This window comes from Arachis hypogaea, chromosome 10, assembly GCF_003086295.3.
Source record: "Arachis hypogaea cultivar Tifrunner chromosome 10, arahy.Tifrunner.gnm2.J5K5, whole genome shotgun sequence".
Classification (NCBI taxonomy): Eukaryota; Viridiplantae; Streptophyta; class Magnoliopsida; order Fabales; family Fabaceae; genus Arachis; species Arachis hypogaea.
The window spans coordinates 10609685-10627237 of NC_092045.1; the positions used below are offsets into that span (position 1 = coordinate 10609685).

Sequence of the window (17553 nt, forward strand, 5' to 3'; positions counted from 1 at the left end):
GCCTTTTCTCTTCTTTGTCTCTTTCCCTCTGTAAACAATTTTCATTTTCCTGCGTCTTTATGCTCCTCTCCCCTTCCTCCTCCTACCTCTCTTCTTCTCTGTGCTTTTTCTCCTCCTTTGCGTAGTAAGGGAAAATGTCAAAGCTTTAGGTAAATAAGGGGACAAAATTTGTAGGTGTCAAAGAAGCAAGCTTAGGTATCCTAAAACTAGGTAAGTCACAATGGGGTGTGTGGTTGGAGGAAATACAAATATATTCCCAAGAATTTTGAGATGGGAATGTCTTATTCCCATGTTTGGTTCAAGATTTAAAAAATTGTTCCTGATATGTTTTATTCTAAGGAATTGAATTACCACCAATTTAATTCCCATCTCTCTCCTGATTATCTTTAATTCCAGTGGGAATGGAATGTAAATAATGAAACAAAAAGTCTAAATTACCCCTATTATTTAATATTAGTTTTTACCTTTTTTTTCATTTTTTTCTGAAGAACAAAAATCCTAGCAGAGCATTTTTTTTTCTCCCAAATCAGTGAGCTTCACCAACACCACTGCTACCAGAGCCGGCACCGGCGCTGCCGTTACTCTAAACAGAAGATTTATCTCCTCTTCTCCGATTCATGTTTGCACTGTTTCTCCTTGTGAATTTTCTTCCAATCTCACATTAAGGTTTGAGCTTTTTCCCAAATCAGTGAAGGCTTCACCAACGCCACCGCCGTTGGAGCTGCGCCGGCGCCAACGTTACCCTAAACAGAAGACTGGTCTCCTTCTCTTCTTCGAGTTCATGTTTGCATTGCTTCTCTCTGCGAATTCCTTTCGAATCTCTCATTAAGGTTTGGGTTTTTTGTGCTTTCTACATCACATTACACTAATTTTCTACAATAGATTGCTAATTTGATTAGTTAATTTTTTATTTTGCTTGATTTTTTATTTGCTCTTTGATTATGTTGCAGGCAAATAACATGTTTGATGATTTGCCTCAATAAAGAGTTTAAGCTTGTGACATATTTTTACATGCTTAATTTGGCTTGATTCTGACAAAAACATATTCTTAATTTGCCTCAATAAAGAGTTTAAGCTTATGGTTTCTTTTTTTGAATCTGACAAAAACATATTTTTATATGCTTAATTTGGCTTGAATGACTGCTCAATCTTCCTCATCTCCCCTTTGTTTGCTGTTCTGCTGCCTCCTCTGTTTAAGACTTCACTTCTTTTCTCATTTAGAATCTTCTTATATAACTTGCAAAGCATTTAATTTCATTTCTTATCTTGTTGCATATTAAGGATCTTGTTCGGTTTTATGTTGGTTGAAATGAAGTAATTGTAGTTTAGGAACTTTTGATATTAGCATAATAGTAGTAGTAATAAAGTTTCTAATTGCTACTTCATTTTCATTTATGCCTGAAATCAATCTCTTTAAAAACATGCTAATTTTTGTTACGTTTCTCTGCCTTCTTTTATTATTATCTTTAATTCTCTGCCAATCTGTTGTTGAAATGCAATACAACAACAAATTTAGATTTCAAGAACATTGAAAGAGTTTTTTATGGTCCTCAGTTTTTCATTCCAAGTCTAAATTTAAACCTGGCATATTAGAGTACAATTATTATTCAAAGAGTAGAAATTATTCTTATTTATTAATTTGATTGTTAAAAAACTAAAATAATTCCTACATTGCATACTCCTTTGGCTTGATTTTGTTCGTATTAAGATGTTTAATCTTGCATTTTTTTTGTTGGGATTATTCCTTTTCAAATTGATATATGGATTACGGTTCAATTAGATTATGGAATTATTATTGATTCATACTTTCTTGATTATGACAAGTTCCAACTAGTTTTTCTGACATACATTGGTTTAGCCCTATTTTTGTACTTGTTATAAGAATAAAAGTATTAAAAGTATATAGTGTACCTGTTAGAATTCTCTAAGCTGTTCTCCAAAATTGAAGGGGGAGCCATTGTTGTTGTTAGTTTTAATATGATGTGTCACTGATCTATCACTTGCGTTTGACTCTATCAGTTGTATATAACATGTGTATGGCTCAATATAAAGCCAATATTACCCTCCAAGACATGGTCCCTTTCAGTCTTGTCATCTATGACTTGCTCCATTTCCTCCATCTCGTGATGGAGTTTCATTATCCTTCTTTTCTTCTCTAAGTAATTTTCAAAGCACCTCTTCATATGGTACCTACTTTGCCTCAATGCATCCAGCATGTTTTTCGTTATGAAATTCATGCGCTTCAACTTCGGTGCTGAAGAAGAAGCGGCAGCCATTTCTGAGAAAGTTCCTGATCACAAAACAATAGCTCGTCTTCAGGTTCGTGTCAGCTCTTTGTTATTTGCTTTTCATTTACCACTAAAACTTTGATTGTTGACTATTTGGTATTTATGTTAAACAAAGTAGAGGGTAGATTCGAGATTCACATGTACATAACTGATAAAAAAGAAAAAGAAAATAGGGGCAGGGAAGAAAAATTACATGTGACAAAAAGAGAGGGACTTAAGAAATAATTAAATCATTGAGAAGAGAGTTGAAAGAGAAGGGCGTGTGAATTGAAAATAAATTTTATGACTACGATTTAATTTATTTTTATGTTATTAATATGGTTAATTGTTTAAATTTATTCAGGCTGCATGTTTCTTCAACACACGTTATCTGACAAATTGATTTTACATCTTTGAAACCAAATTCAATTGGCAGATGCAAAGGATGTATTGGAAGGCATTCAAGATATAAAAGGTGTTAGTTTTCCTATATTAACTCCAAACCTCAAAGTAAGATATATATGCTTTAAAAATTATTATTTCCATCATAGTAAATTATATAATCAACCATTTGATTGGTTTGAATTCTGCGGTTTAAATTTTGTTTATTTTTTTTGCTAAACTCTGTGATTTGAATTTTTTAATTTGATTTCTCAAATAAATTGTTGCTTCAACTTGGTGGGTGTTTTTCTCCATATATATGATTGTTCGATTAATTATTTTTTAGCATACCATTCATGATGAAGGAGATGTTCCGGTCTATGAGTGACATCAGACTACCAGATATGAAAGTGGATCCACCACCAATCTTCAGTCAAAGGTCTGATTTCCAATTCTTGCTACAACACATTGAAAGCAATTCTCAGTAACCTAGCAAAACTTTAGTGTTCATACACAGTTATACTTTTTTATTTCTATTGATTTGATTTGAGTTTGGTATGAGGAGTGTAAATTAAGTGAAGAGGTGAGGGATTGTAATTATTTTTTTTGTATCTATTTCTTTTCATTTGTTTTCTGGAAGTTCCCTATTTTTTATTCTTCTATGGCTTCTTTTCAAGAAGAAGGAATACCACAGTGAAATGTGATATTGCTGTACAGAATAAATTTTGAAAGGAATGAAAGGAAGAAAAGCTTGATTTTTGTTATGTATATTTGATTTGATATTGTTTTTAATACATGTGTTTAGAAAGGTAGAGATTGTTTTGTATAAGTTTAATTATAAATTTTGAGACAAATTATGGATTACGTAATTTTTTTAAATTTAGATAAGTATTTGTGCTAATTTTAGTTGTAATATTTGTTATTAGGGATATTTTAGTAAATTTAATTGTGATAATGTTAATTTTAATTAAAGATATTTGTTATTAGGGATATTTCAGTAAATAAAAAATTAGAATTAATAATAATTTTAATTAAACATATTTGTTAATAGGGATATTTTAGTAAATTTAATTGTGATAATGTTAATTTTAATTAAAGATATTTGTTATTAGGAATATTTTAATTATGATAATATTTTAGTAAATTTATTATTAGAGGTATATTTTGTAAATTTAAAAGAAAAATAATAATATTCGATTAGTTTTATATTTAACTTTTTAAAAAAATCAAAAAAATTCAATATTAAGGGTATTTTTGAAAATAAAAATAAATATTTTTATCTAAAAATGATTATATTGAATTTATCTTGAAATATATTTATGTGTAAATTTTTTTATGTATTTATTAAGTTTAGTCATGAACCTTTTGAATAAGGATAATTTTGACATATTAAACATATTTAATATTAGAGATATTTTAGTAAATTTTAAAAAAATTAGAGTTAATAATAATAAATATTTAGTTAAAATTATTATTGACTCTAATTTTTTTAAATTTACTAAAATAATTTGATATTAGGGATATTTTAGTAAATTAAAAAAACTAGAATCAATAATAATTTTAACTAAAGATATTTGTTATTAAGGGTATTTTAATAAATTCAAAAACATTTAGAATCAATAATAATTTTAACTAAAGATATTTGTTATTAGGGGTATTTTGATAAATTTAAAAAAATTTAGAGTCAATAATAATTTTAACTAAATATTTATTATTAGGGGTATTTTAATAAATTTATTATTAGAAATATTTTGTAAATTAAAAAGATCAATGTAAAAATATAATATTTAATTAGGTTTATATTTAATTTTTAGTCATTAATATTTTAATTTAAATGATTAAGGGTAATTTTGACATATTACATAATATGACCAAGATATTTAAACTCAACCAAACAAAAATTTAGTCATTCTTAGGATTATTACATAATATTCCAATGCATCAAGTTTTATAAACAAACATAAAAATCTTATATTCCAAGTAATTTCATTCCTAGGCATTATATTCCTAGAAATGATATTCTTGGGAATAAAATTTAATCTTTGAACCACACACACCCAATATAATTTTTAAATCTCTTAATGTACTTGTGCTTGAGATAATGTCAAGTTTTCATTTTTCATTATATGTATTTATTTATTTATTTTTTGCTTTTCACAAAAATATGTTGAGAGTATTTGTCAATTGTCATAGCAACTAATTGATGTTATGTTTTATAATGTGAATTTTATGGAATTTTGGGTTATTTTGTTGTAAATAGGAGTTAAATTTTGTTTCAGGACAATTTACTCATTTAAATTATTTGAAAAAAAACGTTTTCGGATTTCAACTTTTCAAATATGCAAACGTAAATGCAACTTTTGTAATTATATATAAACCACGATAGGATACCATGGTTTAGGGTATTACACGTAAATTACTACGGGATGTAATGATTTAAGTTGATTTGCGTGAACACAGAATCCGTTACACCCTGTAGCGGTTTCTGAAGAAGTGATGTGCACGAAGAAACCGTGATATTCTGTAGCGATTTCTTCACAATGTAGCTGCTTGAAAAATGCTTATATATACCCAGCAAGAGAGAATAATATGTAGAGTACCATTTTCATTCAAAACTTGTAGAATGGAAAGTGAGGAGAGCTTTTTAGTTCTATTACTCTGGAAAAATTAAAAGAAAAATAAAAGGCACGGTATAAAGTTTATCGATAGAGAACCACTGAGTGTTTTTATCCGGTCGTCGAATACGCTGATAGATCTGAAAACCAGTATATTGCAAAAGTTGGGTGTGTACGGGATAAAGTGGGTGATGAAGTTGTTCAACAAGATTTCTATTTCGGTTGTGTCATCTGGCGTTAAGTATGAAACATTCGTGATAGGGTCCGACAAAGATATGCAGGTTTTGTTTCAGTATCGGTGGAATTTAGACGGTACAACGGATCACACACTTTCTTGGCTACATCGATATCAAGCGATCACCGACAGCTTGATTATAATGTCATTTGTACGAAGATCTTTCTTTTGGTTAGAGTCGATGCAGCGATTTTGATAAAAATGTTGTAGAAAGCTACTGAAGCAACGTACGGGTTCAGGCCTAGTTACAGGAAAGCCTGGATGGCGAAATAGAAGGCCTAGCTCACCAAATAACTCTTGGAACCACTCCCAAATCGGTTTGCCACCCTCGATATGCAGATGAATGTCTGTCAGGCATCCAGAAACAGCCTTCCCATCTACGGACGACCCTAGCTAATATGCTACATACATCTTGGAACGTGATAGTGTACTTTCCGAATGACATATAAAAAGTGTGGGTCTCAGGACGTCACCTCTCAATAAATACGCTGGCCAAAAGGCTCATCCAGCCAGAACAAATGCGTATTCAGCCTAGTCAAGTGGTACAAACCAGCCCTTTCTAAATAAGGTATGATCTTATCATGCAACGACATATTCTGTTGCCTTCAAACGCTATAAACACCCCAACTTAGTTGTAGTTGTGGGAAAATAACCAAAACCTGATTAATTTCTAACACAGATCTAAACCATAATTTATAATTCAAAACAAAAACTACAGTTGTCTTATCTATCCAATCTGTTAACTAAAATGTCAAATATAGTTCTCTTATATTTACTGTTAATATAAATTTTATTAAAATAGAGAAACAGGTATCATTATTTATTGAAACTACACAATAAATTTATGAACATTACAACAACTAACGAATGTCTAACTTTTACATCCATAAGTTCTAGATTTTAAAATTTAAAGTTTAAGATCTACATCTTAAATTTCAACTACAAATCAACAAACTTTATATTATTTATTTAAAATTTAAATTTTAAATTTTAAATAGTAAATCCTAGACCTTCAAAATTTTAAATTTTAAATTTCAAAATTTAAATATTAATTTTCAAATACTAACAACAAGTCATAAATCCTACATTTCAAATTTCGATCTTAATTTTTAAATACCTAACTTCACATTTTCTACATTTATTTTTAAATTTTAACTTTTAATTTTCAAACTCTAAACTACATATCTTAGGTTCTATTTTTTAATTAATATACCCTAAATACTACATAAATATACGTAAATATCCAAACAAAAAAAAACAAACTTACCTCTTCATTGATGATGCCGGCAACGTGAGTAATGACGTTGAGTCAATATAAGTGCCCTTCATCCGCCATGGTCCCACTTGAAGAGATTGCTCCAAAAAACTCAAACTATCTCCAACTTCTTCTCTCTACCTTTTCACTACTTTCTCTCTTTACCAAACTTTGAAAATCTCCAAATGAATACTTCGCTACTACCTCAAGCAGATTTTATAGTCATTCCATTTTTTAAGAAACCGCTAGATGGTGCTGTGATTTTTTCACACACCAATTTTTTCATAAACCGCTATAGGATGTAGCGATTTATGCATTCGCACAATTTAACATAAATCGCGTTAGGATGTAGTAGTTTACGTGCAAACTAATCTGTAGGAGGATGTCTCGCTTTATATATAATTGAAAAAGTTACATTTGTATATGCATCTTTAAAATATTGTAATCGGATAATGTTTTTCTCTAAATAATTTAAATGAGTAAATTGCCCTTTGTTTTAGTTTTGCTTTCTTTTTTGAAACGTGCACGCCTCCTCATTGCACGTTGCATGGGCTGTGGCACTCTGGATTTCCTCAATCCATGTTGTCATAATCTTGCTTATGATATGTGTTGTGTTGGAAATTAATTACATTCTTCCCTTTCATGATGGGGTCTGCATTGACGAAGAAGAAAATGATGTTCTTTAGTTTTTATATTAACAATCAATCTAACATTCAAGTATAGTCTCACTGATGCACAAACATAAAGATTGGGTGGAACACTTGTACCTTCTCAGTCTAAGACACCTTTAAACATATTAATATCAAATGAATGTTGATACAATTTGTCTCAGAAAAGAAGCACAATAATGATTTTTTTTATATGGTTGATCTTGTGTTGTTGATGTTGAAATGGCTAAAAGTTTCACAAGAAAGGAGGTTGAATCAATACTTTCGCTCTGAAATACAAAAACTTTAAAAGGTCGTTCAAGTCTTTGGACTTGTGAGAGTCGAAATATGTTGGTGTGTGATTATAAAAAGCCTTTCATGATCTTTTGAAATTCTTTATGATGTTACTAGCTTTTTTGTTGCAAAAAAAACTTCCAAGTCTCAATCAAACTCAAGTTAGTTATGAAAACACTTCTGAGATACATGAACAACTTAGAACGAACCTTGTTTTTGAAATAAACTCGGAATAAAATATAGGACAAAACTTATAAATAGAATAGCTATAAGGTTTAGAAAGAAAACATCAACAAGTATACTAGCTTAGTTCGACTAAAAATCATAAATTGCCTACGTTTAGTTTTTCAGAAATCTTGAGAATTTTACTATTTGAATAAGTGTATAAAGGATATTCTTTTCTCACACTTTATTATGTTAAGCTTTAACTCACATTGGATCACACCTCAACATAAAAATTTTAGATATTCTTTCTTAAATTATTATCAAGATTACAAAATTCAAATTAGATCATACACCAACATAAAGACCCTCAAATATTCTTTGTTCAAGCTTTCTCTAGCTAAGTTTGACTCATACACACTAACTTAAAAATCTTAAATATTATTTTTTTAAAATATTTTTAAGACTAAAACCAACTTAGATTGGATCAAACACTAACCTAAAAACCTTAAATATTATTTTCTTAAGACTACAGATCACTATCGATTATAATGAGATTTGTAAGATTCAGTTTGAAAACTCTTTCCAAGATGTAGTTCAAGAATACATTAGCTAAGGTGTATAAATTTTCTTAAATTTACAAGAATATAATCTAGACAAATATATGAATTAAAATGTCTATATTACAAATAGTTTTTAGTGCGTGATTTCTGAGATAAAAAGAAAAAATGAAAGAAAGAAGAAAGAACTAAGAACTTTGTAAAAAGAGGAGTGTTAGGGGACAACAAATTTTGTGATTTGTAACTATCAATTAGTTATTATTAGTTTTTTTTAATGGTGTGAAATTTCATCCAATAGTGTGAAATTACTCATTTTTTGCTGATTAAGTGTTGACCAAATTTTAATAAAAATACTGATTCTTAAACTTTTTTTTTATGTGAAAAATATGTCGCCTTTTGTTATTGCAACACCTTGTTCTTGTTCTTCAGGTATTTAAAATCTTGTATTTATAGTCATGAGAGCATTGTATTAGAAATACACGAAAACTATTTTCCTTTCACTCTCACTTTGTTTCTTGATATGAGTATAAATAACACATTTGAAGTTACAACATATTGGAAGTGTGATGAACATTCTAGATTCTTTTCGGAATGTTTCCTGTGGTCATGATTTTTTCTTATTATTAGATATTTTCGCTTGTTTGACAAATCAACTTCGGAAACTTTGTACAGTGACAAGCTAAGTAGATCATGCAAATCGTGACACATTCTGAATTTTCCTTCAAAAGTGGAGCGTCCATGTATTGAGACTTTAAGAAAATGGTTTTGTGGCCAATGGAATTTGACAAATCCTTTAACTGCATTAACTACGTGTATTTCATTTTTAGCCTTTTATGCATGCTCCACATTATTCATAAGAAAAAAGTGCCAGTATTTTTATTAAAATATAGTCAAACGTTTAATTATTAAAAGAATATTTTTATATAAAATTATTTGTTTTTTATGAGAAATTATTTATTTTTTAGTTTTTTTTAAAATTGAATAAAAAATAAATTTTAAAGAATATCTAGTTACACTAATAAATAAAATATATATTAAAAATAAATTAAATTATATATATATTTATATACAAATATTTAATGGTTGATTTTAGTGTGTAAAAAGTTTTTTTGTTTTAGATATAACATAAAATCACAAATCAAATTAAGGAGATGTGTGACCCTTTTACAAAAGGAAAAGTATGTGGAACTAAAAAGGGATCAGCCAAAAGGTAAACAAAACAATATTAAATTAATTAATTTAATTTTTATTTAATTTTTAATGTTTGTTATTAATTGCCGTTTTGAATAAAATCTCTCATTGACTAATATGTTTCAAATCCCCAATAATCACTCTTGGGATCACGGAACCCTTTCAGCAAGCCCAATCCAAAATTTATTTTCCCTTTTGTCAAACACAAATTCGAAAAATACATAAAAAACATCCATTTAATATGAAAAAGAAACATTCTCATACTTAGTAGAAGAAACATTCATATATATTAACTCGTAAAGATTTTGAATTCATCGAAAGGTATTTGGCTGGATTTTGGCTGATATGCTTTTGGTTCCTAGCTTTACTCTACTTTAATAAAAATCAAGCTCCGATCCATATATGGCTGTTGCTATCAAGAGTAAAGACACTTCACCCCATTATTGGTTAGTAAATTGATTGATTTAAGCCAACTAAACCACAAACTCCATTAGAATCACAAAAATCTTCCGTTACATGCCAAATGGATTTAGAGCCACCATAGCACAACCGAAAAGCAACAATTTGTTTCTTTGTTATGAACAAGGACTGAGAATCCGAAACATAGTCAATGTAAATTTAGTATATCTACAAATTTAAAAACTATATATATATATATATATATATATATATATATATATAATATTAAACCATTTTTCTACTTTAACCCATGACAACAATAAAAAAGTTTCACCACCCACAAATTCAGTCCAACAAAATACATAAATTTAGTTATAATTTTAGTCTTTATTATCTTTTCTTTTCCTATTCTTTCACATTTTTATTTGTATATCTAAAAATTTAAAAACTATATATATATATATATAACCATTTTTCAACTTTAACCCATGACAACAATAAAGAAGTTTCACCACCCACAAATTCAGCCCAACAAAATACATAAATTTAGTTACAGTTTTAGTCTTTATTATCTTTTCTTTTTCTATTCTTTCACATTTTTATTATGGTATCAGAGCTCCTCTTAAACTCTGCTGACATTCATGGATAAACCAACTAATTTATCTTTCTCAAATTACTGAGCTGCCTTCTTATTTTATCCTAGGTCAAGGAGAAAGGGCACACCAGCGTCTTCATCAGGAGCCTCTTTTGTACCTCTTGTCAGCCCAACACTCTTCTTTCATAACACTTTATTTCAATAAAGAGTCTTTGTCAACATACCTTCTTATATTATAGGGTGTTTTCAAATTCTTAAGAGTTATTATTAACATATAGAAGGAATGGTCAGCAGGTTCTACTGGGGAAGCAAAAATGGGGAGAGAAAGATTCATTGGATAAAGTGGTCAAAGCTGTGCAAATCGAAAGAAGATGGCAACAGGAGTTTTAGGAGTTTTGAAGTGTTTAATCACGCAATCTTGGCGAAACAAGGATGGAGGCTTATTCAAAACTATAACTCTCTGACAGTCAAGATGCTCAAAGCTAGATATTACAATAGAAAGAATTTTTTGAGATCAGATTTAGGCTACAATCCAAGCTACACTTGGAGAAGTATATCGGAAGTAAAGTGGGTGATAGATATGGGGGGTTTATGGAGAATAGGAACAGACAAGTCAGTTAGAATTTTGGGGGATCCGTGGCTTCCTAATCAAAACGAGTTTAAAAGTTGGAGCTCATACCCAAACTTTGATCAAAAAATCATAGTGGATAACTTAATTGACCAAGAAACTCTGCAATGGAAAGAACAACTCATAAAGCAAAATTTTCTAGCCTTTGAGACAGACCAAATTCTCAAAATTTTCATAGACATCAACCAACAAGAAGACTATTTTTTATTAGAAAAATTCAGCAAATGGAGAGTATGAAGTGAAGAAGGCATACCACATGATTATGTCACAAAACATAAATCAAGCACAGGCAAGCGTCCAAAACCATCATCACATCTTTTTCTGGAAAGCGTTCTGAGCGATTAAAGCTCCCAAACGAACCTTGAATTTTGTCTGGCATTTTATCTCCAAAGGTCTCCCCACAAAAATAAATCTGCAAAAAAGAGGGATAAACGGCTCAACGTTATGCCCACGGTGTTGGCAACGAGAAGAAACTGAAACTCACCTTTTCAGAGATTGTCTTTGGTCACAGTAGCTCTGATTTGGATTTCTCTTTATCCTTCAGACTGTCTTTACAAAGGAACAAGTGCTGAAGGAGTGGATTGAAAAGCTCCTGGATCAAATCGAAAAAAAGAAAAGGGGTTTCTTTTTGGAGTGCCTCCATAAAATTTGGTGGGAGAGGAATAGGTTGATCTTCAATCGAATCTCCTCTAACTCGGAAGAAGTCATCGAGCACGTTGCTTTCAGGTTCTGCAAATTTAAAGAGGCAGATCATCGCATTTCACCCACTGCAGTACTTTTATCGGGGAGTCTTAGTCACAGTTCATGGGATGTGCCACCATCAGAAGCGTACAAGCTTAATTTTAATGCATCTTGTTCTAGCAATGGGAAGAGGAGAGCAGGAACAATAATTAGGGATGGTGAAGGAGTTATTATGGTAGCTGACATATGAAAGCTCTCAACTGAATTATCTATCGCTGAAGCAGAAGCAACTGCTTGTCTTTTTGGCCTAAATATGGCGTTGGATGGGTGTTTTTTTTATATAATCATAGAGAAAGATAATATAAATGTTATGAGGGGGCTTAGGAATGCTTGATCTTACAAGAATAGTTTAGGCTTAATTCTTTCAAACTGTAATTATTTTTTGAATAGGTTTAAAACTTTTTAGATTTCTCGTGTAAAGAGAAATGGAAACCTTATTGAATATAGTTTAACAAAACTAGCCCTAACCAATTTAGATTTTATATGGATGGAGGAAGCTCCTCTTGAAATTTGTAACCTGGCCTATTTAGACTTGTTGGATTTGCTTTAATCTAATATATTCTTCTTCTTTAAAAAAAAAGTATTTGTAAAAGAATTGGAACCCAAAATTGTTATTTGCATCATTAATCATGAAGATGCTTGAATAAAAAAATATTTGTGAAATTAATGAGTTGTATAACCTCTTATTAGTTTTTATATTATTTCAAAGTGTAATAAATGCTTAATTGTTGTAGAATAAATAAATATAAAATATAAATATAAATAAAAGACTCTAGTTTTGATATTTATCAAAATAAATATCTCACTATAATAATAGAATAAATTTATATACTTACTACTATTATATATATTAGTAACATATGAAAGAGGGAGGAAAAAAATTTTGTATATAGGTAATATAAAGAGAAATAATTGCTTTTATTTATGTTGTGTATATTGTTCCTCGGTTGCTTCTTTATTTATAGGGGAAGAAAGATTTATATTTTTAAATTTCTTTAATGCACTCATCCTTGAGAACATGAGCCACACATAATAAATGGCATCCACATACTCATTCTTATTACAACACTCCCCCTTGGATGCCTATTTAGGATTATGCCTCGTTAAAACCTTACTAAAGAAAACCTAATGAAAAAAAACTTTAGTGAAGGAAAAAGAGTACAAAATCGTTTGTGATGGAGACTGCCTCATTAAAAATCTTGCCAAGAAAAACCTAATGGAAAAAACCTAAACAAGGAAAAAAGAGTACAGCTTCCCCCTCTTGTCGATATCATTTAATATCTCAAAATCGGCGCATCCCAATCTGATGTACCAATTTTTCAAAGGAGGATTTTGGGAGTGACTTTGTAAATAAATCTGCAAGATTGTCACATAGACGGATCTGTTGGACATTAATTATCCCTTGATTTTGAAGGTCATGAGTGAAGAAGAACTTGAGAGAAATATATTTTGTTCTATCACCTTTGATGTATCCACCCTTAAGTTGAGCAATGCATGTTGTATTATCTTCAAATAGAACAGTTGGAGCTATCTTCGGATCAATCAGTCCACATGATGACAGAATATATTAGATCAAACTCTTGAGCCAAAAATACTCGCGACTTGCTTCATGTATCGCTAGTATTTCAGCATGATTAGAGGAGGTTAATGCTATCGTCTGTTTCGTGGACCTCCATGATATAGCTGTACCACCATATGTGAATAGGTATCTGTTTGAGATCTCTCTTTTTGTGGATCAGACAAGTATCCAGCGTTAGCATAGCCAACTAATTGTGACTTGGATCCATATGGGTAAAACAATCCCATATCAACCATTCTATGAAGAACTATACCTTGCTAGTAAATTCACAGCAAATGATATATCGGATCTTGTATTATTAGCAATATACATTAGCGCTCCAATAACACTAAGATATGGTACTTCAAGACCAATGATATCTTCATTTTCTTCCTTAGGACGGAATTGATCATTTTCTATATCCAAACATCTTACAATCATTGGAGTACTTAACGGATGTGACTTATCCATATAAAATCTCTACAAGATCTTTTCTGTGTATGTTGTTTGATGAATAAAGATCCCATTTTTGTATGCTCAATCTGCAGGCCGAGACAAAATTTAGTATTTCCAAGATCTTTCATCTCAAACTTTTCTTTTAGAGTTTTTATAATTGTTGGAATCTCTTCAAGAGTTCTAATGATATTTAAATCATCAATGTACACAGCAATTATGATGAATCCAGATGTAGATTTCTTTATGAAAACACATGGGCAGATATTATCATTCTTAAATCTGTTTTTAGCCAGATACTCAATAAGACGATTATACCACATTCGTCTAGATTACTTTAGACCATATAAAGATCTCTGCAATTTAACTGAGTATAATCCCTGCGAATATTTTTTGGATGGTTTAGATATCTTCAGTTCTTCAGGGACTTTCATATAGATATCATGATCTAATAAGCCGTATAAGTAGGTTGTTACCACATCCATTAAATGCATATGTAGTTTATGATATGTGGATAAACTGACCAAATAACGCAATGTTATCGTATCCACTACAGGAAAATACGTTTCTTCATAATTTATACCAAGCTTTTGTGAAAAACCTTGTGCCACAAGTCGAGCTTTGTAGCGCACAACTTCATTTTTCTCATTTCGTTTTCTCACAAATACCTATTGGTATCCAACAGGTTTTACATCTTATGGTGTACGGACTATAGGTCCAAATACTTCATGTGTTGCAAGTGAGTCTAACTCAACCTTCAAGGCTTCTTCCCATTTTGGCTAATCATTTATTTATCGACATTCGTCGACTAATCTTGACTCAAGATCCTTACTTTCATGCATGATATTTAATGCCACATTATATGCAAATATTTCATTGACAATTATCTTATTTCGATTTTATTTCTCTTCTGTAAAGACATAATTTATCGAGATCTCGTCATTTTCACAATTTTTAGATACCTGAACGTCTTCTGACGTTAAAATTATATCAGAATTTTGGACAACTACAGGTGTCTTTACTATGTTTTTTTCAACAGGAATAGTATTTACCTCTTTTCTTTTTCGAGAATTTGTCTTTGGAACCGACATGCTTGCCTTGCTTCTGGCGTGAATTTACTTCGGTGGCAATTTATCCGACTGGGACATAAACTCGAATCAGAGCATTTTCAGCTGGTATATAGGATTTAGTTATCCTCTTTGTATCAGAAAATGCATCAAGCAATTCATTTGTTATCCTTTGCAAATGTATAATCTTTTGAACTTCTAGTTCACATTGCCCTGATCGAGGATCTAAATGCATCAAGGATGATGCATTTCAATTAAATTCCTTTCCAGGAAGCTTATTCTCTCCCCCTAATGTTGAAAGTTTTGATTTATCAAAATGACAATCCACAAATCGGACTTTAAATAGATCCCTAGTTTGTATCTTAAGATACCTTACAATAGAGGGAGAATCATATCCAACATATATCCCCAATTTTCTTTGAGATCCCATTTTGGTGCAAGAAAGTGGTGCAATGGAAACATATATCGCACATCTAAATATTCTTAGATGGAAAATATTTGGCTGTTGGCCAAAAGCTAATTGCATAGGAGAGAACTGATGGTAACTCGTTGGCCTCAAACGAATAAGTGTTGCAGCATGTAAAATAGCATGCCCCCAAGGCTAGGTTGGGAGATTTGTTCTCATAAGTAAGGGTCTAGCAATCAATTGGAAGCGTTTAATAAGTGATTCTGCTAACCCATTTTGTATGTGAACATGAGCTACTGGATATTCAACACTTATTCCATTAGCCATACAATAAGCATCAAAGGTTTGGGAAGTAAATTCACCAGCATTATCAACACGAATTGCTTTGATTGGATTTTCTGGAAACTGTGCTCTTAATCGAATAATTTGAGCAAGTAATCTTGCAAACTTCAGGTTGCGAGAAGATAATAAGCACACATGTGACAATCTCGAAGATGCGTCTATTAGGACCATAAAATATCTAAAAGATCCACATGGTGGATGAATAGGTCCACATATATCGCCTTGAATCTTTTCTAGGAATTCAGGGGCCTCAAATCCACTCTTTACTGGTGATGGCCTTAAAATTAACTTTCCATAAGAATATGCAGCACAACAAAATTCACTAGATTTAAAAATCTTCTGGTTCTTTAGTGAATATCCATGGGAGTTTTCAATAATTCTCTGCATTATGGTTGTTCCCGAATGACCCAATTGGTCGTGCCCAATTATGAATTCATTTGGGTTAGTAAACTTCTGGTTTACAATGGCATGTGATTCAATTACATTAATATTGGTATAATATAACCCAGTAAGGGTAATTTTTCTAATATAACATTTTCATTTAAATCATGAGTTGTGATACATAAGTACTCATGATTTTTCTCATTCATTGTTTCAATATGATATCTATTTTGGCGAATATCTTTAAAACTCAACAAGTTTCTCAGAGACTTGGTAGATAATAGTGCATTATTTATTATGAATTTTGTTCCTCCAAAAAACAAAATTATAGCTCTTCCGGAGCCTTCTAGCACATTGCCTAAGCCAATAATAGTATTAATATATTCTTCTTTTGGCACAAAATGGGTAAAATATATATCACTTTTGAGGATGATGTGTAAACTCGCCCTATTCATAAGACAAATATTTTCATTAAATTTTCTTGCCATTTTATTCAAAGACAAATAATAATAATAATAATAATAATAATAATAATAATAATAATAATAATAATAATAATAATAATAATAATAATAATAATAATAAAATGAGTAAAAGTACATGCACAGTAAAATTGTTTTCTTAATTAAAATCGTTTTTCTAAGAAGTACTGTACATAGTATCATATACTAAAAAATTTTATTATCATTATTTTGGCACATTCAGTAATTTTAAAATTCAAATGCATAAAACTTAGCAAGTTTCTTACATTATTTATTCACATGAATATACACATTAAAATATTTATTATTGATCAAATGACTAATATTTTCTTCAAGATCCTCAAAGAAATCAGATACATCATAATGAGTGATGGAATTTTCAACATCATTTGAAACAAAATTTGTTTCCTTTTCTTTGTCGTCTTTTTTCAAAGATTCTTGATAAATATCGACTAGGTGCCTTGGGGTACGACAGGTACGCCACCAATAGCCCTTTCCACCACAATGGAAATATTTATCCTCTGTTGATTTATTTTGCCCATTGTTTCTTTCTTTATCCCACTTCTCGTGTGATCCTTTCTTGTGACCATAATTCATTTTTCTTTCATAATTTTTCTTGTTACCAAAACCTTTTCATTTACCTCTTTTGGGGTTATGATTTATCGTATTTGTTTTAGGAAATGGGGCGGCGCCAGCTGGGAGCGCTTCATGATTTTTTTAAGAGTAACTCATTGTTGCGCTCAACAACAAGAAGGCAAAAAATTAGCTCAGAATATTTTTTAAATCCTTTTTCTCGATACTGCTGCTGCATGAGCACATTCGAGGCATGGAAGGTTGAGAAAGCTTTCTCTAACATATCGAGTTTGAGGAAGTATCACCGTCTTTTGATGATTA

The 17553-nt window shown here is 30.6% G+C and overlaps 1 long non-coding RNA gene across 1 annotated transcript; it reads left to right on the plus strand.

The window, feature by feature from the left end:
• Window positions 1-523: 523 nt before the first annotated feature.
• LOC112715140 (uncharacterized) lies at window positions 524-3416 on the plus strand. Its single transcript, XR_003811972.2, has 4 exons — window positions 524-830; window positions 951-2319; window positions 2704-2777; window positions 2995-3416. It is a non-coding gene; the product is annotated as an uncharacterized lncRNA (long non-coding RNA).
• Window positions 3417-17553: the final 14137 nt, after the last annotated feature.